The sequence below is a fragment of the Choloepus didactylus genome, chromosome 6, assembly GCF_015220235.1.
Source record: "Choloepus didactylus isolate mChoDid1 chromosome 6, mChoDid1.pri, whole genome shotgun sequence".
Classification (NCBI taxonomy): Eukaryota; Metazoa; Chordata; class Mammalia; order Pilosa; family Megalonychidae; genus Choloepus; species Choloepus didactylus.
The window spans coordinates 110952906-110979746 of record NC_051312.1 but is presented as its reverse complement, the minus strand read 5'-3'; the positions used below and the strand labels follow the sequence as shown (position 1 = coordinate 110979746).

At 40.0% G+C, this 26841-nt stretch overlaps 2 long non-coding RNA genes across 2 annotated transcripts in view; both read right to left on the bottom strand.

Annotated features, from left to right (window-relative positions):
* LOC119538293 overlaps window positions 1-26841 on the bottom strand; it is a 50668-nt gene that overhangs the window by 17563 nt on the left and 6264 nt on the right. The gene's annotated exons all lie outside the window — the stretch shown is intronic.
* On the bottom strand, window positions 11501-17527 carry LOC119538295. The gene is made up of 3 exons (XR_005217539.1): window positions 17485-17527; window positions 14622-14674; window positions 11501-11626 (listed from the first exon to the last, which is right to left on the bottom strand). It is a non-coding gene; the product is annotated as an uncharacterized LOC119538295 (long non-coding RNA).

The following is a 26841-nucleotide window of genomic DNA, read 5'->3' as shown; positions in this document are numbered from 1 at the left end:
GTTAATATTCTCCATACTTAAGTCAATGCAAATACCACTCCTCCTTGCATACTTTCTCTAGCCCGGCCATATCCTCTCCCTCCTCTGAATCTCAGCTTAAAGCCCTTATCTGATAGAAAGTATTCCTTGGAGTATCATTTTCTATTTATACATATCTATCCCCTAATTCAGAATAAGATACTTGAGGGAGGAAACGTATATTATTCATCTTATGTTGAATACTACATAACTACACTTATGGAACTTAAAAGTAGACACCAAAGGTTGACAGCTGATCAAATGAATCCATTCACTCAACAGACATTTACTGACTAGGTGCAGGGAATACAGAGGTGATCGAGAAAGACAAAGTCTCTGTCCTTAGGGAGCTCACATTCTATATGAATAAACTCCAGAATTGTTTATAACATGAAGATAGAGTGTTTTAAAGACAACCTGATGTTTTCACAAGACAAAAATTATTGCAAATATTTAACCTCATTGTTATCCCTATACTGATTTTCCCTCAACTAATATTTAATTAAAATTACTGCAATTATTGTTTACTATTTGCTTGGAACTGTGCTAAATGCTTAACAGATATCATTTCACTTTATCATCACAACCATGCTAAGTAGGAACCGTTTATTACATTTGAGGAAATGGAGGCTCATGAAGCCTATCCAAGCACAAAAGCATAAGTGGGTGAGAAAGCTGAGATTTGAACCCAACTCTACCTGACTGCAAAAACGTAGTGTCAACCACTGTGTTATACCAACATAAACTTTGGGACAAGAGTGGTGATGACAGCAGAGTAAACCAGTTTGCATTTGTTGATTTTCCACTCAGCACAGCTTCTCTGAAACCAGCCTTCATTGCAAAAACTTCGCACACCCCTTCTGATATATAGTATCAATTGAAAACATATGCTTCATACATTTCAACAAGTTCAATTTCTGCATTTAGAAAAATGTGACCTGAGCAATTCTTTTGGGGCTCATGTGTTCAGAGAGCAGCTTTGTTAAGTTGGGGTTCACCCTGTCATGCAGCCAGTCTAGCCTCTTGGCAGGATTGCCACAGCCCTACACATCTAAGAGGTCAAACTACTCACAAGGTTTCCACACGCCACACACTGTGATTGACCTGCAAATTACCTTCTAATCAACATAAGATGCCCCTATTGAGATTTCATGTGATTTTATCCAGTATCATCCCTGTGACAACCCGTGCCAAGCAGAATCAGTCCCCTTGAGGGGAAATATTATCTTTTTATTTTGACATGTTATCCAGTATTTGGAACACACTCCTCATTCAATGTTTGTTGAATATAGTGAAAAATAAATGGTTGATCTTTTAAAAAAATCACTCTGAAAACAATTTAAGATGAGACAGAGATAGAGTGTGGACAAAGAGCATTGAACTTGTAGGCTAAAAAAAAAAAAAAAAAAAAAGTTTGATTCCTGGCTCTACTACTTAAGATTTGTGAGGCATGAGGCAAGTAATGTTATTTCCTTCTATTATTGTGATGAAAAAGTGGGATTCCATGGTGGAGCATCTGACAGAAGTGTTGGTACACAGTAAGTCCTCATTCATGTTTCTCTCCTCCAAAACAGAAAATCCACTCAGCTGAGTTGCCCTGTTCTGTAAAACAGATCAAAAGAGTTAGATTAGGGGCCAGGGTTCCTCTACTCGGCCAGCAAAGACGGCAGGATCTCACACTTGTCAGGTTATTGTCCCACCTGTACAGGATTCACAGGAAGGCTGGGAGTATGTCAACTGGCCCTTTAGTTCCAAGAGGGAGGGAATTCCAAGGAAACAGAAGTTCCCATTATTCCCAATAGGTGAATGTTACACTCATTTACTAGAGGTTTTCAGTCAGGTGATCTGATCTGCTACCTACAGATATCTTGTTTGTCAAGTCAGAATGAAGGGGAGTAAAGTGAGCAAGATCCCAAGAAAACGGTCAAGATTGCTTGAAGCCTGAGAATGTAATGTCGGTTCATTCCATAGCCAAAGCCACTTCCATAGACTTTGCCACCAAGGATAGCTTCAAAAGCTACAGATCTAGCTCCCAACACAACCTGGCATACAGTGATGCTCAACAAAAGTTAGTTCCTTTCCTCATTCTGCTCCCGTCAGAGATATTCATGTCACAGCCATGGTATTTGGGCAAAAACCTAAGAAGCTGATCAGAGAAAAAGAATTAAGAGAGTGCAATGGCTTTAGCAGCTACTTAACTATGTAGCCCTGAGCCAGTGAAAAATCACTGGTGTTTTTAAATGGCAACCATTTGCAAGTTAATTATCTCTTTCAATCCTCTTAGTTCTATGAGATAGGTATTGTTATCAGAGAGGTTAGAAATTTTCCCAAGCTTGTGACTCTAAAAGCCCAGTTAGAACCATAGATCTCTTTGACTGCAAATCCTGGTTCTCCTCACCTGCTTCCAGATCCTCAGCTCTAAAGTGTCATCTTTAAGATCTTTTCCCTTAAGATCTTTAAGCTCTAACTATCTTTATTATTTATTATTTAATTAATTATGAAAATTTGAAGTTCTACCATATGCAAGTTTTACTCTGCTAGATGTAGTTGGGTGATATCAGGAAGAAGAAAACATAAAATTTAAGATCTACACACACAATAATCATAATTTAAGATACAAAGTGGGAAGAGCCATCAAAGATCTCTAGAAAAAGGGCTCAAGGATTTCAGCAAGAGAGGGATTTCATCTCAGTGAGCAGGCCAAGGGAGACTTCTTGGAAAAGGAAGAACTTAGCCTAGACCTCATATGTACACTCAGTGTTCAAAGCAAGAGACCCTTCTGCTTCACAGGCATCAACACTCCCATGCTTTGCTTCTCCGATTAGGTTGAGAGGATCCTTCTGTGAGTTGAGAGCTCAATATTATTATTCTGGACTATTTTGAAGGCAAGAAAACTCCAAGTGTCTACAATTAAATACATTTCAAAGTGATTGCTTCAAAGGGCCATGACATTTAAGGTTCGGTTCATCAAAGTATTTTAATACATCATCTTTGTCATTACACATATAAATCATGCACACATGGACATCCAAGTAACACAGAAACTTTACTGTCAAGCTTCTCCTATTGTTTGATAGAGGATGGGGCAGGAAGGTTGCGGAGAAAACTGTTGGATTTCGCACCTTTGGCACTAAACCTTTGACATTAAATATACTATGGCAATAACAAACATAGTACTTGTGCCAGGCATAGTTCTGAGTGCTTTATATATATTATTCTCATTTAATCCAACATCCTATGAGATAAATAATATGAATATTCCCATTTTATGGACAAGGAAATTGAGACTCCAAGAGGTTAAATAATTTGCCTAGTAAGTGTCAGAACCCACGTTTAAACCAAGGAGGTCTGATTCTAGTGGAAGTGCTCTTAAATACTATTCCACCTGCCCTCCTTCTATGGTCAACAAAATTGATTTGGCTGGTTCAAAAGCTGTAAAAGGGGGAAATGATTCCAATATTTGGGGAAAAACAAAGTTTGGTGTTTTTTGTTTTTTTGTGTTTTTGTTTTTTTGTTTTTTGTTTTTTTGCTATAAACTTTCAGTTCAATAATACATAGTCATAATTTTAGTAGTCTAAATTCTGTAGGCTTGGATATGAAAAATTATTGTTAAAACACTTCTATTGTTTTCCTAATTATAGATGTAAATCGATGTCATTGCAGAAAACTTAAAAAAATAACCATAGTCTCAAGAAGAAAACAGAAATCAATTATGATCCCACAGATCAGAGACAACCACCATATTTATATTTTGGAGTATTTCCTTATAAGCTGTCTTTTGCTATTTACAGCTATGTATTTGCCTTCTCAATAGGCACATTGGGGATTATAGCATATACAGTTTATTATCTTAATCTTGGTCCATGTTGTCCCATGTTATCAAAAGTTCTTTTAAAGCCTCATTTTTTTTTAAAGGCCATGTCATCTTGGAGAAAAACATTGCTTCAAAGGTCTTTTCTTAAATCTTGTTTTAAAAGGATGACTCATGATATTCTATGCAGAGAGTATTGGGGGAGGCTAAAGCCTCATTTTTAGAGCTGAATAATGTTCCATTAAATAGGTAGTCTTAATTTATTTAATCAAGCCTCTATTTTAGGCATTCATTCAAGCTGTTTCCATTTCCCATATTATAATAAATGTTTCAAGAAACATTTTTGTAACTGATATTAGTTTCTTAAGCTTTGTTAGGATTATATTAGTTTTCATTAATTAATATATTTCATAAATATTTATTTAATATTTACAATGTGTCAGCTGCAGTTGAGGGACTGAGGATACCGTGGTGTTACTGGGTCAAAAGGGATATGATTAAGAATCAACACACGTGATTCACTTGAAAGTCTGTCCCAGTAATTCCTCCCCCATAAGCTGACTGAGACTGAGTTTCACTGAACCCTATTTGCAATTAAAGATATATTTCTAATTTGAAAGGTGAAAAATGATATCTTATTGTTGCCTTTAAATTTCTTGGATTTCTAGTGAGGTTATACCTTTTGGGTCTATTTATTATTCATAAAATGTTTAATTGTTAAACTCTTGTTCAAGACCCAGCATAACTGAAGAAATTTTTCCTTTCATATTTCTTTAAGGCTTGAGAAAAGGCATATCAAAAATAAGCTTTAATGTTGCATTTTAGTGCACACAAATTTAAGGTCAGGCTTTTAATACATCCAGCTCTCAAAATCTGGGTTATTGGGGAACAGCAGAATGGGCCACTGTATGAAGTGAGAACTTGTTAAAACCAGGACAGGGCCATTAAACAAAATGGAGTGGAAGGTATGAAATCTGCTGGCCTCCTGGCTCAAGGAAATAAAATCCATGCATATCAAAGGTTGTAGTTCTTTTTCTACAAAATGTTTACAAAATCCCAGGTTTGTCTCTAAGATTGTTATTAGTATACACAATATGTGCATACAATATGTATACTATATATGCATACATACCAGGTCATATGTAGAAAACATATAGGGATTCTTCATAGTAAGTTGAAGCGCTCATGTTTGAAGAAAAAGAATCTGCTGGGAGAATTCCATGGAGAGAATTTAATTCCTGTGTTCACCTTCTTGAGCTGCACCTTTGCATGAACACCAGGCGGGACTCGGGAGAATCAGTGAGGCCCACTGATTTCTGGACAGCCAGGCTAGGGACATAGACTTTACAGGAAGTCTCTGTGGACAGGGAGCTGATCAGTTCCTTGCAGCCCCTCCTTCAGAGTGAGCAGATTGAGAAGCCTCTGTGGTGGATGCTGATTGGCATCGTGTAAAGGGCCTTTGATTCAGCCAAATCCTTCAGCAGAGGGACAGGCAAGTTCGGTCCACTTTGGGGAGCCTAAGGAAAGAGCTGGGAAGTAAAGAGATGTTGTCCTCTCACCAAGAGCTGTACCCCTGCTGGCCCGTTGGGCCGGGGCAGCCTCTGTGACCGCAGTGGTGTCCAGGACAGCATCTGGATTGGCATGTGCCAGAGGGGCAGGGCCACTGTGGGCTGAAGCCATTACTGTCAAGAAGAAGTGGGTGGTAGCAGCAAAAACCTTTCACAGGCTAGCCCAGCTTAAGATCCTACAAAGATTTTCCACTGCTCTTGGTAAATGTCTAAACTCTGGCCTCTGCCTACCTTTTCAGCTTTTATCCCTTTCTCCTTCCCATCCCCTTCCATCCTTATAATCTGACCTTCAGTCTCCAGGGACCCTTCCCTATTCCTCTGACCCTTGGTCCTCAATACCAGCCACACGGGGTATTTCCACCCCCAGAGATTCTGGTCTTACAGTCTGGATTGTGGCCTGGGCACCTGTATTTTTTAATTCTAACGTGCAGCCAGGCCTGCCAACCACTGCACAGGATTGCAAGGCTTTCTCCAGTGCAGTTTCCTTTGCCTGATACACATTTGTCCTCTCTTCCATCATGCTGACTCTTATCTTTCAGAACTCAACTTAAACATTGCTTCCTCCAACAGGCCTTCCATGCCCCTTCTTTGCTTCTGGATACCCTGAGGCACCCCTCTCATAGTGTTAGCACCTGGTAGGGTTATTGGCTGCTTATTTGTCCACCTTTGCCACTAAACTGTATCTATGCTATTCACTGTAGCATCCCCAAGGACAAGAATGGTGCTCAACAAATATTTGTTGAATTGAAATTGAAATCGTCTGAGGTCATATGGCCCAGAAGAAGGAGAGAGAGCTGAAAGGGGGCTTGGCATCCCAGGGATTCTGCTGGGGGGAGCTCAGAGTCGAGAATATCTCCATCAGCTTTGCGATCCTAACCCACATTCTTATTGGCATCCAGTTCCTCCTGGTCTAGGGAGGTTCTGGGATTGAATGGTTATTTACATACAAAGGACACTCATGGAGAGGGAATAAAAATGGCTGACGCTTAGGTAATGCTTACTTTGTATCAGGCATTTGAATACATTAAATTTATAACTAATAAACCTCATAACAACCCTACAGGGTAAGTGCTATTATTTCCCCCACTTTATAGATGAGGAAAACTGAGGCACAGAGAGGTGATGGTCCCACAGCTGGTAAGCAGCAGAACCAGGAGTCACACCCGAGCAGGCAATCCCCTGATGCTAGCCCAGACAATCGCACTGTACTAAGCCCTGGGATTCTCAAACTATCTCCCCTGAAGACCAGGTTTTTATTTTCTGTTTTTTCCAGTATATTTGAGGATGGGTTCTTTGATAAAATGGAACACAAACAAAATACTAATGAACTTTTTTTAGAAAATAAACAAAGATTCAATTTTTTTTATTATATTATGTTCAACAGACACAAAATTACTCTGTCAAATTACTATAAAAATTTATAGACACTTTGGTCCCAATTTCTGTGTTTATCACATCAAGAACTTATAACAATTCACAGACCTGCACCTGGCCGCACATGTGTGACCTTGGACATGTTATCTAACGATTTCAGTCTCAATTTTCTTATCTGAAAAACTGAAAAATGGGGATCATAATACCTGCCTTGCAGAGTTATTAGAGTTCACTTAAATCATATATACATATAGTATTTGGTACATAGTGAGTGCCCAATAAACAGTCATTACCATTACAATTTGAACAATGGTTCTCTTGACCTCTGGGTAAAACTAAGCCCGGGTTGCTGAAGCCGTGTATGGGACCCATTTCCTATGAAGACCATCCGGGGAGGAGTGTGTACATCAGGAAGCTCCACTTTCTCCCCTCCCCACCCCTCCTGAGGTTCAGCCAAACTTAATAACAGAGGTGAAAGGGGGGCATACCAAAGGAGAGACCCACAAGGTGAGGGCCTATTTCTAGTTATATGCCAGCTCCAGCTCACTGCCCGCAGGCTGAGCTGCTTGCCACCATAGTGTGTTTGTACTGACCCCTCTGCACTCTGTCACCTTCCCCTCCTTGTAACCAGAGGGGTGGCCCTGCCCTGCAGAGTTTACCATTGCAATCTGGAGATTGGTATGCTGGCTGTGACCGACCCAAATAAGGGCAGAACTCTATAGGAACCCAACCCTCTGCATACTCTGACCAACTGAACTAAACCACTACCACCACAAGCTGATCAAGCAAGAAAAGTCGATCAAGTTGGAGTTAAACTTTTCCACTTACGTCAGATGGTTCAGAGTTTCACATCAAAACAAGCAAGCAAACAAACAAAATACACACACTATCTTAGTTTCCTAGGACTGCTGTAACAAATTCCCATGACCTTGGTGGCTTAAAACACAGATTTATTGTCTTACAGTTCTGGAGGCTAGAAGTCTGAAATCAAGGTGTCAGCAAGGTCATGCTCCCTCTGAAACTTGTAGGGGAATATCCTTCCTTGACTCTTCTGGCTTCTAGTGTTCGCTGGCCATCCTTGGTGTTTTTGGCTTGTGGATGCATCACTGTCTCTGTCTTTGCATGCCGTCTTCCTGGTATCTGTCTGCTGTCTCCTCTTCTTACAAGGACACCAGTCATATTGGATGAGGGCCCACCCTACTCAAGTTTGACCTGATTTTAACTAGTCACATCTTCAAAGACCCTGTTTCCAAATAAGGTCAGGTTCATAGGACCAGGAGTTAGGACTTGAACATCTCTTTCTGGGAGACACAATTCAACCCACAACACACACACACATACTTATGGTAACATTTGTTCCTTACTTATTTTTCCATCTATTTCACAAGCATTTATTGAGTACTTATATGTAAAGCACCATGCATGGAGCTGGGGGTGGGAGATATAAAGGTAATTGATACGATAAAGTTGTGACAAGGTGCAGTGGGAGCTGAGAAGGAAACATTAATTCAGGTTTTCATGTAGGGGGAAATAAAAACTTTAAAATGGTCTTGAAGCATAAAGACTCATTGTTTCAATTAATACCTATCAAGTTTTTACAATATGCCAAGGGAAGTGCTAGGGGATGGAGAAAAATAGAGTGAATGAGGCACAGTGCCTGCCCTCAAGGCATAAAAGTATAGGTGGGAAATTTCTGGGGAGTTGATAGGAGCAGAATTTTAGAAAAGGGCCTATTTAGGAAACAGTATTTTAATGTGGCCAGATTGAATGAAATATGGGGGTGAGCAGAATTAGGTTGGGGGTCCTAGGAGACAGACAGGCCTGAAGGGAGAGGCTTAGTCCAGACATGAAGAGCCTGTACCAAGCTGAGGAGTTTTAAACAGTATTCTGTGGGCAACATTAGGCTATAGAAGTTGTGCACAGGAGAGTAACATTGTCATATCAGTGTCTAGAAAGATCCCTCAGGCAATTGTGTTATATATAGATTGGAAGGGAGAACAGTGTTGCAATCTTCCAGGCCAGAAATAACCAGGCCCTGAACTAAGACATGGACAAGTGCAGATGGAGAGGTGGGGAAGGAGTCAAGGGCTAGGTCAGAGGAAGAAAAACTATAAAATAGTAGGAGACAACTACATAGTCCCAAAGGATTTTAGAGTCCTTTTGAGTTCTTTGATAAACCCCTCTTATACAGGTAAAAAAAAACTTTCTTTCAGAGAGGTCAAGGAACTTGCCTGAGATCACACAGCCGGCAGCTTTACCCAGTCTGGAGAGATATCAGTAACTAATTATTGTCATATCAAGTTGCTCTGATGCAAGAGGGCACTTTGATGTGAATAAGTTGGCTTTGTCTTGCCTAAATAAAGGTACCAATCTGTTAATGGTGTATATATAAAAGATCACTCACTCAAAAATAGACAAATCTTGACTCTTGGTTCAAACCATGGTTGCAATTTTTACCCATTTCTAACTTCTGGGTGTGCCCTCGGAATGATGGGGACACTGGAGGTAGTCAGGAGATCCCAATTTTGTTTCATTGTTGTTCCCTAGTATCTCCAAATGCTTCTCCTAATGTGATCTTTCCCAAATCCCTGAACTTGCCCACAAGCTGTCAGTTCATATCTCTGTAGAATGGGAAGAAGACTGCTGTGACATCTCTCTTCTCTGGGGTACAGTAAGCCTTTAATGGACAGTGAATATATGATATCCTATCTTAGATAGCAAATGCATTTTTCAGGAGAGAGACACAGTGAAAATAATAGATTGTTATCATTTCTGTCATCCTTTCAGCTGCTGACTAATGAGGAACCAAAGAGTCCAAAATAGCTGATTCTGCCGCGCCCAGGAAGTGCATCCCCCATGCCAACTTCCTCCTGACTTCTCCCCGGGGCACCACAGCCACTCTAACCTCTAACCTTCCCTGGGGGCTCTGAACCAATTTGTAGAAAGCTTTCCTAAAATACTATGGGCACAAGGAGCATTTCTCCTTGGGTGATGTTCCCATGAAGAAGAAGGGGAACCGAGATAATGGGATTGGTTCAGATACTTCACATTTACCCCTTTCTTGTCAAGAGTGCCAGGGTGTTATGGGATCATTAGAAGGACTGTCGCATTAAGCTCAAGGCTCCCAGAAGAGTGAAGCTTAGATCACACTAAAGTCATCTTTATTTGGAGTTTGGGGTCATTCAAACAGTGCCTGAAATGAAACTTAATTTTGCCCCAGCAGTAAGGATTTGCTAAGCAAATTAGTGCTAGAATGTAAACAAGGGTTCTGGAGTATGCCTAAAGATTCTTTAAAGAACAACCTGCTTTCAAATACTTGGTAGCAATCCTTCTACATGCTAATTACAAACCCTACGGTATTTGTAAAGCCTGTGCCTCTGGGATTCCTATTTGCCAACAAGTTGATTTTTTCCAGTTTAAAGGGAGTCTATGAATTATAGAGCTACTACTATGTGTTTTGCCTATACTTTGTGAGAGAGCATTTATATCTTCACAACCACCCTTTTAGCTAACCACTGCCCCCATTTTGCACTTGTGGAACGGAGACTTGGCTGGAGGTCTCCACACTGGTAAGATAAGCCTGAACTCCAGAACCTGCCTGCTCTCTTCCAGCTTGCTATGAAGCCTTGAACGTATTACATCTGATTTTGAAAGTGCATTCCTAAGTTCAGGATTCTCAACATTTCAGAATGGCCTGTCTTTAATTAGTCCAAATTAGCTAGCTTTTGTAAACCCTGTTTTCATGTCAGAAATGAGGAAAGTGGGGCATTCAGCCAAGAAGCAAACTGGCTGAGGAGAAGTAGGTTGCGGCAGGTCTGGACTAATAAATCGTGTATTCCATGGTGCTTCCTGAGAACCCACTGAGGACTCTAAAGGAGGCAAGATGGAAAATCAATCCATCTTTTTTTTTTTTTCCTTTCTTTTGACAAGACGTGTTTTTGCTGCTTGCAGGAGAGACTGCCTTCTGGCCCTAGTGCAGGTTGTCCATGTGTGGTACAGGCTGACAGGTGAGCAGTCTGCCTGGGAGGTGTAATATCTGCAATGCTTGGGAGGTAGGGTCAACCCTTCGGCTGTACCCTCTTCCAGTACTGCTATCACTGTCTACTAAAATTAAAAGAACTGATAAAATGTTGGAAGGCAATTGCATGTTCTCAGAAATATTACAAAGCCCCCCTCTCCCCCCATGAGGCAATGTCTACAAGTCACATCATAACCTTCCCACTTAGACGTATTTTTAAAGCACACACAAAACACATTTTAGTGGAATTAGAGATTTAGGGCTTTTGACCCAGAAATGAAACAGCTGTTAGCTTCCAGACTGCTCCTCATTAGAGAGAGGGCTTGAAACATCAGAAGCAAATTCAAACTCTGAAAGGTACAATATTGAACTTACATAGCTCATGTGTCAAAAGCTGCTCCGCAGCACAAATGCATGAAACAAAACAGGTTTCAAGAAATTATAAGGCACAACATATAAATCAAGCCTTTAAAAGATCAGGTTTTATTAGTGCTGAATTTTTAATTGCAAAAAAAAAAAAAAAAAAAAAAAACACTTGCAGAAAAGCATAGCTGTGACTCTAATTACCCATTGGACTAACTGTTGGGATGCAAAAGATCTTAACTGTCTGCACACCCATTGGTACCTTTTTAGTTAAGGAGCCATTCAGCCTCAGCTTCAAGAGCAGAGGAAGTGCAAATAGCCTCTGCTCTTCAGAGCTGAGCTTGCTTTGCTAGGAGACAGTTGAGCCAAATCCCAGCACGCTCTGATTCATTCCGTCTGCTGATTGGTTGCCCTCCCGGCCGCTGACGTCATCCTGTTGCCGGGTGGAAAACTTCTGCCGCACAGCACTAGATACTGATTTCAGAGTCTTGTGAAGGGAATATTGTACTCAACAGCGAAATCAGATTATAGCTCAGATGGAATTAGAAGATCTCCTTTTTGTGCGATAGTTTCAGTCATCGTATGGCTCTTAAATTGTAGCGCACACACACCCCCACCCTGCTGTGATCTAGCCAATGCCTTTATGTGGCGCTCTCTTCTCCAAAGCACCCAACCCCCAACCCCCTCTAGAATACCAGAGAATGGTAAGAGAAAAAGAACCGGGAGTGTCTTTGAGTGTAGACAGAGAAGTTTTGCATGTCTCCCAGATGGGGCTAGTTTTCTGATTAGTTTGTTTTCGCCTTTACCAACAGAGTTAAAGTGTGTCCTCACTACAATGAATTTGTGGAGCAGTACTTAGAACTTTCGGTAATAAATGCCTTTCTAGCTTTTATCTTTTCTCTCGTCATTCTGTGAGACAAGAGATAAACAGGGAAGTGATGCAAAGGTCAACTTGTCTAGTGCCCTTTACAGTTTGCAAAGCACTTTTTATATACATTGTCTCATCTGTTCCTCACAACAGTCCTATGAATTAAGTATTTTTACTTGCCCATTTTACAGATAAGGAGACAAGCCCCCAGAATAGTAAATCCTTTGCTAGCCACCTAGCTAGCAAGGCTGTGACTCCAGCCCAGGCTTTCGCACCCCAGTTTCGGAACTCTTCCCACTCAAGCAGCATGCAGCCCTGAGAGGCTAAGCGGCAAACGGGCCAATCCAAAGTAAGTAGCTAAACCAGCAGCAGGACTCAGCAATCCTCAGTCTCCATACAGGGCCATTTCTTCCAAAACTCTTGCTAGTTCTCAAGACAACATCATTCATCCAGTTTTCTTTAGAAATGCTGTTAGGCACACATTTATTTTAGAAACCCCAAGGCTTTCACAAGCTTTTACTTAAGTGCAGCTACAAGGAAAAAAAAAAAGCCTAATAATTCAGATGCACATTTGCATACATTACATAAGACTTGTATAAGGGGCACGATTATCCCGTTGCTGGCTTATTTTAAGTTTTAATGGAATGACTTTGACAGAGCAGAAATAGCAGACCTAGTAACTAGCTCAGTAACTTAGATGTCAGAGACATTTCAGCAGTGGAAAGCAGGGTTCCTCCTCATCCCTGAGGAGACTCTGGATTTCACTTGTTTATCTCCCGACTGGAATGATTAACCACCCTTGCTTGGCCTTCCTCTTGCCTGGCACAGTTTTCCTTTTCATCTCATTCATTGCCTCAAACCCTTCCTCCTTTCAACTTTTAATACACATTTGAAATACTGTAGCTTGCCTAAGTTTTGTTTTGTTTTTGCATAAGCAGAGCGAAAAATTTACTATGTTGAGCCTACACAATCGCACTGCTCAGGCAAAACAACACTCCCTCATTCATCCTTATTTTTAAGGGGACAAAAAATCTTTCAGCAAAGGCTTAGGAGACTAGAATATTAGAAGAAGGGTATGAGGAAGTGAGGGGCACAGATAACTCAGGCATGGAAACGTAGGATTTTATTTTCTGTCACCACCTCTGTGATTGTGGCAACAAAATCCATAGCATGGTGATGTATGTTTCACAATTTACCTAATGGTATTTAGTATACTTTACATGGCTCTATCATTATCTCAGTAGTTAACTTTTTCCCCATTTTCCCCTGATCCTCAACTTCTCATGCTTCCTTTGTGCTACTTACATACACAGGTCATTCTTAATCTCAACAAAATGCCCTCTCTCATTTCAAACCACTCGATCTTTCCCTTTGTCACTACCTCTGGAAATAAAGACAAACCAACTAATTTTGTCTTTCTGTGTCATTTTAAGGTAGTCTGTCATATTGGAAAACAGAATTTTCTTTGCATTGACTGCAGAGTAAATCTAGGCAGTTCACTCATGCAGTCCTCCCCCTCTCCGTTCAGTGAACATGCCACCCCTCATGCTTTTGCTTCTGCTGTCCCTTTGACCTGAAATACATATTTTTAAAAATAGCACAGAGTTAGCACTCGCTAAATGCTTAAAAAAAAAATCTATGGTCACATAGATAGTTGGTAGCAGCTAAAACTAAAATTAGATCCCAATCCCACTTAATTATTAAACAACTATTTTATTGGTGGGAAGTGCATTAATGCACATTAAGTAATTTGTGCAACAGCCATTCAATTTCAAAGCTCCAGACCTAAAAGCCCTCTCCTGGGAGTCCAGAAGTTAGAACCACCACTCTCTTTCCCGACGACACCCATCCTTCCCACTTGACTTGTTCTCACCTTTGAGAGATCCATTTCGCTCTCAAAGTGACCAAGTGAATCATGTCCACAGGCATACAGTGTGCTGTGAGCTAAGTGATCTCTAATGGCCCTTTCAGCACAGCATCCTAGATCTCTGGATCCTTTGTGAGATCATGTGTGGCAGGTTAAGAGTTCAGGCTCTAGAATCAGGTCTTGTTCAAACCTCAGCTCTGCATCAGCAGACTAGGAGGGGGGATGGAAACCAGGAGAAATGTGTGCAGAATTCAACACCTCCCGTCTATTTCATTTGTAAATCAAGGATAGTATCATATCTGCCTCTTATGATAAGGGTTAAACAGGACAATGCATGTAAAGTTCATAGTATAGAGCTGGGATGTGGAATGAAAAAAAGTCTCAATAAATGTTACACCAAGCATTTTTACTTTTTAGACAAACTGACAGAAATTCAGATACAAGAAAAAAAAATCAAGGTAGTGAGGAATTAATGGGTACCCATTGTTTAGTTAATCAACAACAAAACAATGAAACACGAGGAGATAGAATGAAAAACTACAAATATCTGAAGATTACCACAAACAAGAAAAGGATTTTTTTTTTTTTTTTTGTCAATGGGCTTTCCCAGATTAAACTGTGGCATTTATTATATTTGGTATTCGTGTTTACAAGAGTCCTCTTAGCAAAATCCAGGCCTTTTTGACCATCCTTATTTAGGAAATTGGGAATCAGTGTTGTCCAGAAAAGGATACAGATCTCTTTTCTCCTGATTTCATTGCATCACTTGTAGACTACCTGGAATAAACTGAAGAGATGAAAAACTTTTGTGAAATATCAGGGAATATTCCAAAGAGCAAAGCATATGATACTGTGGAACAGACTCCAAGGAATGAATGGGAGCTCCAATTACTAACTCATGTAGAGCTAAACTGGCCACAGCCCTGAGTAACATCTGAAGGGCTAAACTGTATATTTCAATCCTTGAAATGTATCAAACAGACTGACTGTTTTGTACAATTTCTGCAAGTCTATAAAAAAATTATGCAGGTCATAAGCAAATGTTTATTGAGTGTCTACCATATGCAATGCACTGTGCTCATTGTTGGGAAAACAGTGTCCCCAATACGATAGTTAGATACATAACAAATTTAAAGTGTAATGTCACAAGTACTGTAATGTTAAGTATTAGCAGGTGCTGTGGGTGCCCATAAATAGAGCACTGATCTCTACAAGACAGGGAAAAGCCTCCAGAGAAAAGTACTGTGTGATACCCTGTATGCACGAATCAATCAATAATCACCCAGAAGGAACTCTGCTACTATCACACAAAGGGGCTCAAGGACCCTCTGAGACCTTTCACCAAGTTTTTTTTAAGTAGGATCCTAAATGAACAAAGACATTCATCATTCTGCAAGTGGCATAAAGTTGGAAACAAAAGCTAGTAAACTGACGACTGAAATAAGCAGGCTGGGAGGATGGCCTGAAACCAAGAAAAATGTAAAATTCTGTATTAAAAAAATAAAATATATAAGAACAGGAGGTGGGAAACTGGCTCAGAAGCAGTCCATATGAGAAGACGTAGAGAATGATTAACTGGAAGTTCTTTGGTTTGACTATAATAAGTTCCTTTAATGAAGCAAAACTTTCTAAAAATTTTCATTACTAAATTGTCAGTAATCTCAAGGGCATGCAGGGATCACATCTTAAATATTTGAATATCTCTCCCTTGCCTAGCCTAGGGTCTAATACATAGCATGTGCTCACTAAATCTTTCTTAAACATAATACATAGCATGTGCTCACTAAATCTTTCTTAAACAGAGTCAAGGCTAAAAAAACAGACTCCCCCCCCCCCTTTTTTTTAAATCGCTCTCTGCCTTTGCTCAGGCCACCAACTCTCCCTGAATACCCTCTCCCAGCTCTGTCCACCTGGCAGAGGCCCACACATTCTCCAGACTCACCTCCCCTGCAGGGGAGGCATTTCTGGGCTTCCTCTCTCCAAGGAGGATTGGGTTCCACTGGAGTTCTCTGTGCTGCACTAGCTTATTTACTAGGCAGCCTCCTCTTTCCAGGCAGGTTGTCCTCTGAGCACATCCTTCATGCCTGGCACAGGGTAGGCACTTAAGAAATGTTTGACACAAATATGGCTCCAGATGCATATTTAAAAAGTGACACTTTGACACAGTGGACTCCTTCCAAGGACGGAACGCCAGTACATTGATCCAGAATCCCCAAGATATGAGGAAAAGTTCAAAGAATGGCCTAAATATATAGCCTGGAGAAATGATGTGCTAGCACTTAGTAGGTGCTCAATAAATAGTTACTGAATAAATAGGCAGACAAATGAGCCATAATAGCTCTCTTCATGTGGAGCTGTCAGGTGGAAGAGAGATTACATACATTCTGAGTTATCTGTAGCTCCAGATCCAAAACATTGCATCTAGGGCAGTGGATTTTCAAACAAGACCAGAATGTACCAAACTTTGCTTCCTCTAAGAGCCATTTAAATAGTCTCTTTCTTTTAAATACATAAAAAGAAAGTAACACGACATGTCTTGGTACAGATAGGGTTATTTCTATGGTAAATGACAAAAAAAAAAGGAATGATTTAGTGTATCTAACGGTGTCTTCAGGACCCATCCATATCTTTCTCTTCCTCTCCTCCCTCCCTCCCTCCCCCTATTCTCCTGTGCTGCCTTCTGTGTCAGGCTCCCTGCCAGGGCCCCCACAGCTCCAGTTCACCTCTCCCCAAAGCAAAGGAAGAACTTCCTTCCCAGAGCTACTGGACTCATGAGACAGGAGCAGCTGGGACTGTGGCTGAACAGGGTCTGTGGTCCGGGGAAGGCAGCTCTCTGGTGGAATCGAGAATCATATACCACACCAGACCCGCTGCACCTGGGGGAGGAGGCCCTTCCACCAAGAGTGAAGGAGGGGTGATTTCCCGGATAAAACTAAGTTACTTGAAGGATGAATGAAAGTTGGAGGACAAAACAGCAGTTGTCTACCCCAGCCAGAATCCTTATTCCTATTGTGAAACTTATAACTACATTCAACAATACATTAACACATAATATAAATTCAGCTTGCGACCACTGGCTATTAAAAACTCCTGAGGAATTCAACCCACATTTTACTAACCTGCTAAGAATTCACCATTCCTATAATACAGACTATAGAGCTTTTCTGCATGAACTTTCTTTATTCATTTCTTCAAAGAAAAGTTTATTGTACTGAGGAAATGATGATGTGGAAAAGCATCCTCATGAAGCTTGTAATCGCATGGGCAAGGTAGCCAAGTAAAAAAACAATTGCCAAGCAGGTGAGAAGCACTGTAACAAAATGGCCTATATCCATAGTGTTGAATAAAGATACAAAAAGATCCACTGAAACAGTTTAACCAAGCTCCTTCATGACAAAATATCAGTTCTGTCTGTTAACCTCACCAGCTGCCTCTCTGAGTTACAATGCAGATTGGCAAAAAGGTTATTTATGCTGAAGTAATCCAAATCTCCCCACTGGCATACCAGAAAAAGAAAAGGTATCTACTTCCTTGGAGTGCTCAGTTTCAAACCTAGCAAACACTCATGAATGTAACATTGCACACTGAAATCGGCACCTTCAGAGCATGGAAGACACAACAGATTACTTCAGGTCAAAAGAGTGGCTTCTTGCAGTGTCTGGGTCTGTAAATAATAAAGAAGGAGAAAGTGAGGAGATAGGTCAAGCCTTGGTCACTAAGCCATTCAATCCCTTGTGTCACCCATAGCTGTGACTTGGGTCCTTGGTCTCACTCATTTTTCTTAGGTTGATATTTTGAACTTTATTTGTGGCCCCACAAAGTTTATGGTCTTTCTGGTGTCACCTGTGTTGTGACTTTCTTTTTCTACTGCAGTGACATGGTATACTGCTTGTCCGTCAGAATCTGAAGTGAGAGGGTTGGAAAGATCGTCTTTCCACAGGCAGAAAATTGCAATGCTTTTTTTTTTCACTTGCCTCTCCAGCCTCCAGCATGTAGTTCTGGTTATTTAGCTCCTGAAGGCTGACAGTGATCCCTGAATTACAACGCTCACCAGAATTCTAATGTTCATTTACAACTTTTTTTTTCATGTTGCTCATTAAAATCTTAGTTGCTCTTGTTAAGTAGGATGCTGTATTTACACTGGGTCAAGGGATATCTAGGAAGTTGCTCTGGATTACTTTAACCCTTTTGTAGGAAGCACAGATGTGCTACATTCAGGTGATCTAAGAGGCAATGGGTTCTGCTGTAATTGCTGGCCTACACTATGGGCCCAGCTGGGCTGACATTTTAATTCCTGCCTCCTTTGTGGCTTCCATTTATCCTGGGGGCCAAAGTATAAACGTGTCTGGAATCACAATTTGTGGAACATCAATAAAATTTTGGAACAGGGCCAGGAGCATTTAGCGCTTGGGATGGATTTCTTGGAGTTTCTCCAAATGTATGGGTTATCCATTTGTGCCATGTAGCCAGACTTGAGTCTAGATTAGACAGTTAAGACAAAATTATGCTTACTGAAGCCTAATTCTGCAGCAGAAAAAAAACAACTGTGGTGAGGGGTCTGGAGAGGGTTGTGTCTCCCATTTCTGTGCTTTAGAAGCCTGATTCCATAGAGGAATAAGGCTTGGGTATGGTGAGGCTTTAGGATACTTCAAGGAGCAGTTACTTTATAAATATAAAGGATGATTAAAAGGGGAAATGATGGCCAAGACTAGAAAAGGCTCTTTTTTTGGGCAAATGCTCTATCTATCCAAAAGGAAGATAGTTCACAGCAATCAATAAAAGTATGGAATCTTGATTCAGTCTAAATTGGTATCCCAGCTCCACCACTTATTACAACTTTGAGAAAGTTAACTTCTCAGAAAAGCAGTTTTATTGTAAAGGTGGGATTAAGTAGGCTAATACATATGAAGTATTTAGCATGATGCTTGACATATAGGAAGGGTTCTGCCAAGCCTTATAAGGAAACAATCTAAAATATAATCCAGTGGTTTCTAAGGTTTTGGGGGTCTCAAACTACCTTGACAATTTAATGGAAGCTAAGGGTCCTTGTTCCTTAGGGGGAAAAATGCACATATCCAAATGTTTTAGGAAATTCAAAGATTCAAGGCAGAATAACTACAGACTGCAGGTTAAGATTCTTTGCTCTAGGGCTAGACCAATTCCCAAAGGTAAGTCTTTGGTTTTATCCATTTTAAGAATAATTTGTTGAACATTTATAATCATAGCCTCATAATTTTTTAGACTTGGAAGGGGCCATATGTACTCCAAATCCCTTTATTTTAGGAATAGTAATATTAAAGTCCTGAAAAAAATACTTCATGTTTTAGGCAAACAGGAAACTCTCTATTGATTTCACATTTCTATAATAAAAAAATAAATAAAATTTCTCTTTATCTACTATCTTTCTTGTTTAAGATTTTGCTTAAAATTACTACCTTTCCACTCTGTTCCTAATATGCTTCTCTGGGATACATTAAAAACCTCAGATGTTTATGCTTATTCAAAGCCCCATGACATAAATACAATGATAATTTTTTTTCTGTGTACTCTAATTAGCATATTAAAATCTACTCTACAATACCAGTGTGATATTGTGAGATTTCAAGGAGAAGGGCCTTGCTGAAATGCAGTGCTATGATGATAATGTCACCAAGTAAGAAAGCAAAGACTTAGTGAGCACCTTTAATGACACAGCCTCCATTCTATGGCACCTGGGATTCAAGAGTGAACAAAACAGACAGCAATGTATGCCATCATGGAGCTTACAGTCTGATGATGAAAATGATCTTTTCTTTTAGAAGGCCATGGCTAAGATTGAGATTCTGTTCATGGACAGGGCCAGAAGTAACCTGCAAGTTTTTGGCCACATCTATTATGCCCCCCACAAAAACCATGCTCTTTAATCCAGTCTTGTGGAGGCAGAGTTATTAGTCTTTTGATGAGGGTAGAACCTTTTGATTGAGTGTTTCCATAGAGATGTGACTCACACAACTGTGGGTGAGAACTCTGATTAAATTATTTCCCTGGAGATGTGGACCCTGCCCATCCAGGGTGTGTCTTGATTAGTTCACTGGAGCACTTAAGAGAGCTCAAGAGCTGACACAGATGCTGAAGCTTGGACATACAGACAGAAGGATGTTTGGAGATGCTAGGCTAGGGGATGAAGCCCAGAATTTGCTCCGGAGAAGCTAAGAGAGGACCCTCAGATGCTTGGAGAGAAATGTCCTGGGAGAAAGAAGCAAGGACTCACAGGAACTGAAAGAGAGGAGTGAAGACAGAAACCTAGAGACATTTTGGAGAAAGCCATTTTGAAACACAACCCGGAGCAAAGGACCAGCAGACGCCAGCTATGTGCCTTCCCAGTTGACAGAGGTGTTTCCGGACACCACTGGCCATTGTTCAGTGAAGGTATCCTCTTGTTTGGACACTTTTATGGCCTTAGAACTATAAATTTGCAACCTAATAAATCCCCTTTATAAAAGCCAATCCATTTCTGGTATTTTGCATAAATGGCAGCTCTAGCAAACCAGAACAGTCCACTAAGGTCTCCATTATCACTCCTCAGGCACACTTGCCTTCATTCACTTAAAGAATAGCTGAATCAGCATGGGCGACACTAAACACACAATGGCCAAGGAATGTCTAAGCAAAGTCCTACCCATAACTTCCCCCTGCCAGGAACATGAACTTCGTTAAAAAGAAGGCTGTGCTTAGGCAAGTCATCTTTGGGCTTTTCACAGCAAAATATTTTTAGGCTTCTTTATTGTGCTACCAGGATAATTTGGGTGACTTTTGAGGAGAATTTGAACAAGATAACAATGGTATGAGGATTTAGCAGTTTGCTATAGTTAGCAGGTGGCAGGTAATTTAAAAATGTGGAAAAGATGCAGATAATTAAAAGGGATGGGAGACTGGAACATGAAAAACTGGAAGCAGGTCAGATAAGTGACAGAGCCAAAGGCAAGAGACATTAAAAGGTTTTGAAATCATCTAAACTTGTTGATACTTCTTTTGGATATTCAGAAACAACATTGACACAAAGTCGGCATAGGTAATATATCACTGGGATCTATGGCTGTGAGGAATTCACCTGAGTTTACTCTGGAATGGGGGTAGAATAAAGATACTGAAGCCCTGAAGCAAAACGGTAAAGAGAACAAAGTTGAAATGGTGCTGAGTTGGCTCTGGAGCTGGCCACATGGGACCACAGCCTCTGCTCACCCTAGGTTGTTGTCCTCTCCAGGGGAGCAGACAACTGGCCTTCATCCTGAAGTGACTTTGGGCAGCCATCAGGCTACAGAACTATGACACAAACACACCAAGGCACCTGCCTTCCCTTCTCTTCTTTTGCCACCCAGAAAAATATGACCCCACCCTATCACCCTCCTCATCTCGAACCTCATCCGTGTTTGGCCAAACAAACTTCCCTAGTTTTTCAAAAAAGGGGAACAACTCTTCTAGTTGTTCTCATGAGGACTCAACTCACACTTTGCCTCAGCCCCTTTTCATCTCAGATGCTGCTGTACAGTGGGCTAAGAATTATGGTTAAAAGGCAGAACTTGTGTTCATGACATCTGATGAAGGTGAAACCAACCAAAATGAGTTGCATCAAGAGAACAAAATCATTTACTCATGACCTGATAATGCAGTGACCTTTTTCACGGGTACTCATAATTTGCAGGCCACAATATTTTTGGCAGATGAATTGCTTATCTCTTCTCCCAGTGATTGCTTTGATAAGACAACAGAATAAATATCCTGTAGCCTGGGTCCTTGCTATTGTAAACAGCCAGGAAATAAATATGGCATTTTGCCTGATGAACAAGGCATACTCCCAAATAGGCTTCTATAAACAGAAGGCAATGGTAAAAGGCAAAGAGGACAGAGCCTGTCGCTTGGTCCACGATTTACATATCCTACCCATTTCACTACCCAGAGAACTCTCTCAGTCCAGCTCTCTCTATATAGAAACTAGACCTATTTATAATATAGTTAGGTTCTTGCTTGAGTCAAATAGAACACATTGGGTGTATCGTCTTTCATGCTTTTGCACATATTATAAAAGGTGTTGCTTTCTGTAGATTAGGAGACAAAGCTCTTAAAGAACTCCAAGGCAGTCTACCTCAAAGCTCCAGCTCTTAAATGTGAAATTTATTTCCTCTGCCATGTTCTGGTCAGAAATGCCATTAACTGACAAACTGCAATTCTTTAGTTAAAAGTAGAAGGAGCGATTATAACCCATAGAAATAAAGATTATCACTAGCTTAGAAGAAAGAGAATTTGTTGAAAGCAGGAGCTACAAAGGTATACATACATACACACACTCACCTATCTATACAAACCCAAGTTCTAGAGAAAATTGTCTTTCTTCATCTTGAGAGAGGTTAGACTGAGGGGTTCATCTTGTCATTTAGTCTCTTAGCTTCTTCCTTATTTGAGCAGTATTTCTGACACTGAGTACTGTATCTTAGAATGTGACTGGGTGAAGTAAATGACAGAAATGTACTTTGCAAACACAAGTGCAATAAAGATGCCTAATGATAAACCTTGTACATTATCAAGCACTTGAGGCTCCTTACATCAAATAAATTGTCTTGGTTAATGATACTGAGGAGCCTAAAACATTAAATTCAAGTAAATTTTAATTACTATTGAAAATATTATTATTGTTTTATGAGACCTTTTAAAATAACAATAATACCTAACATTTATTGAGTGTCCATAATGGAAGGGACACTGTTCTGAGCACTTTACATATATTTTCTCATTTATCCTCACAAAACCCTACTATGTAAATACTAAAAACTGGAATTTGAAGCATTTTTGAACAGTGACTATTATACAATATCAAAGTAGAGAAAAGCAAGAAAAGAATTTGATTTTTGTCCTGAGGACTGAGGCAATATATTCCAGATCACAGCTAAAATTATACTTGAAGAATAGCAGAATGTTTCCATTTTCTTCCACTCCTCAGCATTCTAGTTCCCCATAGACATGGGAGTCTCTAGATGTTCAAGTCTTCACTGAGAAATGGAAAATACAAAGTGACAAGTCTTGTATATACAGAAGTAACAGCAGAGTTATCTCATCAACAGCAAGCCCAACACAACCACAACCCTTCTAAGCATCAATGTACAGGGAGAGGCACCGTTTTCTATTCTTCCCCATCAAACAAACTTTCCAAGGGTGTGGGAAGATATATGTGCAAAGATGATTCCTACTGGCAAGGTGATGTGCCTCCTTTGTTTTTTAGGGCTTAGCAAATCCTAAGAACTACTTCACCTATAAGATAGAAAATGGGTTTGATGGTTGCTGAACATGAGCCTGAAAGAGCCCAGTATAAACCAGAAAAGAGAGAGAGAGTGGTATTTAGAAAAAGCAGTGTCTCCTGCAGGTTCTTCCCAGTATTAATGACTTTACAGTCGAGGACTGTGATGCACAAGAATGGAAATACAGGGCTACGATTGGCCTTGACACAAACCAAAAGCTCATTCGATTAGGTATATTCCATGTCTGCCGAGTTGATTCCAATTAAAACATATATACACACACATATTTCCAAAACAAAATGACCTATAAATGCCCACTCTCCTCCTTTAGACCCCATAAAGACTTCCAGAGTGATCTTTAACCTAGCTCCTGACACAAAGGCATGCTCATTCAATTTATCTTTTTCTTGACTACTTAGTTCTTAGAAACTTTTAAGGAAATTTAACTTTGATTTTTGTTTGTTTTTGCTTTTTTTAATCTTTTGGGTCCATCGACTCTAGAAAATCATTAACTGGGTCAGCAGGCATTAAGTCTGAATGAAGGCTAAAAAGTGGAAAGGGAGAAAGCCTTTTCTCTTTCAAAGCTTTCTTCACGGGCAATTGAGAGAGCAGACATTTTAGAATCACTTTAACATTAAACTTGCACATTTTAGAATCACTTTAATATTAAACTTGGAGAGAAGAAGCCATCTGAGTAATGGTTTGCTGATCTCCATGCTCTGCCTAGGAACAAAAAAAGGTTCTAAAATTTTTGGTCGTATGAGGTTTTTACAGAGCAGATTTTCTTAATTGAAATGTAGACTGTAAGATTATTTTATGTACAAAAATTAAAATGGGGTTTCTGGCCCAGTGACTTCTTGTTCTTTCTTTTAGAACATCTTCCTTTCACATCCATTCACTAATGAGAACAAATAGTAATATTCCATAGTTTTAAGTACTTGACATGGGAATGAAGGGAGATTGTTTCACTCAGTCTCTTTTGGTTGAAAGAAACAGCAGAGACCCTCTCAAATTACTTCACAAAAAATAGCAGGGAAAGGGGATGAGATAGAGAGGGGAGAAGGAAAGTATTACAAGGATACACAGGGACTGGAATTGGAGATGTGCCAGGATTTAAGGCAACTCTAAATACCAACGTCTTAACTTCTTTGTGTGCATTCCCCATCTCCTTCCTTTCCCAACCAGCTTCCTCACTCTTTACCTGTTCTGTGCCCTCATAGTTTCAGAAACAATCTCACAACCTTACATTGCTGCTGACTATCTTAGCAGCTTGGTTTCCCAATGCCAAATTTCCAGAAAGGGATTTTAGTAGTCCAGATGATCATTTTAGCTAATCCACACAAACGGCTGGTCAGGTTACAGCATGTTTGTTGTTCAGGGCTGAATAGTGTCCCCCGCACCCCCAATTCATATCCACCCAGAACCTATGAATGTGACATTACTTGGAAATAGTGTCTTTGCAGATGTAATCAAGTTAAGATGAGGTTACACTGGGTTGGAGTAAGCCCTAAATCCAATGACTATGTCCTTATAAGAAGAAGGACATTTGGACACAGGCACACAGGGAGAAGGCCATGTAACAACAGACACAGAGACTGCAGAGACGCATGTACAAGCCAAGGAATGCCAAGGACTGCTGACAACCACTAGACACTAGTAAGAGGCAAGGAAGGGTTCTTCTCTGGAGACTTCAAAGAGAGCATGGCCCTGTTGACACCTTGATTTTGCACTTCTAGTCTCCAGAGCTGTGAGAGGATACATTTCTGTACAGTGTTACAGCAGCCTAGAAACTAACATAGCTGTCTTGGAGTCAAGTGTCTACCCCTTGGTCCATTCATCTGAGACCAAGGGAAAACAGAGAGTATAGAGTGTACCTGTATAGAAAGAGGCCATAAACGAACAAATTTCCTTGCAAGAGTGTATGAATGGGGCGGGTTGAGGTAAACGACTCAAATTTGCTGAATGATATTATGAAAACTTGTGTATTCACCTTCTTTCTTAGGAGAGCTAATCTTAGCTAATCACAATAGATCTGAACTATCCTTGGTACAGCCTACAAAGTAGCAACAGCTGCATCTTTCCTCCATCCTTCCCCTCAACCCTAGAATTCTTCACACTTATCTCTCAAAATATTTGGAATTTCAATTTAGAATGTCAACAAAAGCGCTTTTGACATCCAGGGATAACCCAATTGCTTTATTTTAGAGTAACAAGCCAGTAAGCAATAAAATAAAGTATTAGCATACCATTGCATTTATTTGAATAGAGATCCAATTAATAGAAGTACCCAAACTATATTTTGTGAATGTATACCAAATTTAAGCAAGTGAAAATCACAGTTTGGTAACCTAATGCAGAGAATTAGTTCAGACTATTTACAACAATGACTGACTGTACATTACCAGTCTTATAACATTCTGAATCTGGGTTCCAGTCACTGCTCTGTCTTTAAAAAATGATGTGACTTTGACCAAATTGTTTTATCATACATAATCATATATAAAATGCAGATAATAACCACTTCACAAGGTATTTGTAAATATTAGGAAAGATAATATATGTTGGTTATTGCATAATGACCAACACATAGTAAGCACTGGGTAAATGGTAATGATTGCTTCTCTTACTGTATCAATGAAGATTATTATCATTAACATGGGTGTTATGGGGATTAGAGAATATAGATTAGATATGGGGTTATCTTCAAGTACTTTACAGTATTGAGAGAGAGAATATAAACATACGTATTAGAAACTGCATATATAGAACTTGCATATGCACAATGGAACCCAACAATTTAAGATTGACTGGTAGGCTAAGTGTGAAATGCTAAGTGTGAGAAAATGATGTTAAGTGATACTCCTCAATCAAGTAAAGGATGTTAAAGTTCTGGTGAATTTTTAATAGGGAAAGTGCCTTGAGAAGGAAGGAAAGGAGAAACTGTTCTCAGCATGAAAATTTGTCTACCGCAACGTAAAAGGCCAGGATTCAGTGGAGTTTTGTAACTGGAGCATGAACCAAATCAAAACAGGGAATTGAAACAATCAGATGAGCATTGGAAATGAAAAGAACCTACTGGATGGAATGCATGAGAATCACTTTCAGAAACTAGGGGCAGCCCATTACTTGGTTTTATATTTATTTCACTGCCTCAGGATATCCAGGCTGGGTTAAGATTCCCCCTGCTATATGCTCCCTTCCTGTGTGTTTCCTCCCATAACACTCAACAAACATTGGCATTACTTGTTTAAAGTCCATCTTCTCTGCAAGGTTATAAGCTCTGTAAGACCTCAACTCTCGCGTTCATCACTTTGCACATAGTAGGCACTCCACAATGCTGAGTGAATGAATGCATGAATGCAGGAATGAATTAAGTAATTAATATGGGATGAGGAGGTGATTTCAGCATATACTGTTCTATATTATTATCTGTTTCATTCTCTAATTTTTATAGGTGTGAATCCTATCTTCCCGTTGACATTGTAAATTGCATTGAAACACAGCAAGATTTCTGCCTCACATGTCTCCAAAGCTACCACAGAGAGGTATACAGTTACAGGTAAATGCTCAAAAGACCTTTCTGAGCTCTTTGCTAATAAACTCCTCCCAGCCCCCAGTTCTCCATTTTATCTTTATCTACCGAACAAATGCAGAGATTATGCTTTGTTTTCACTATTAGCTTATA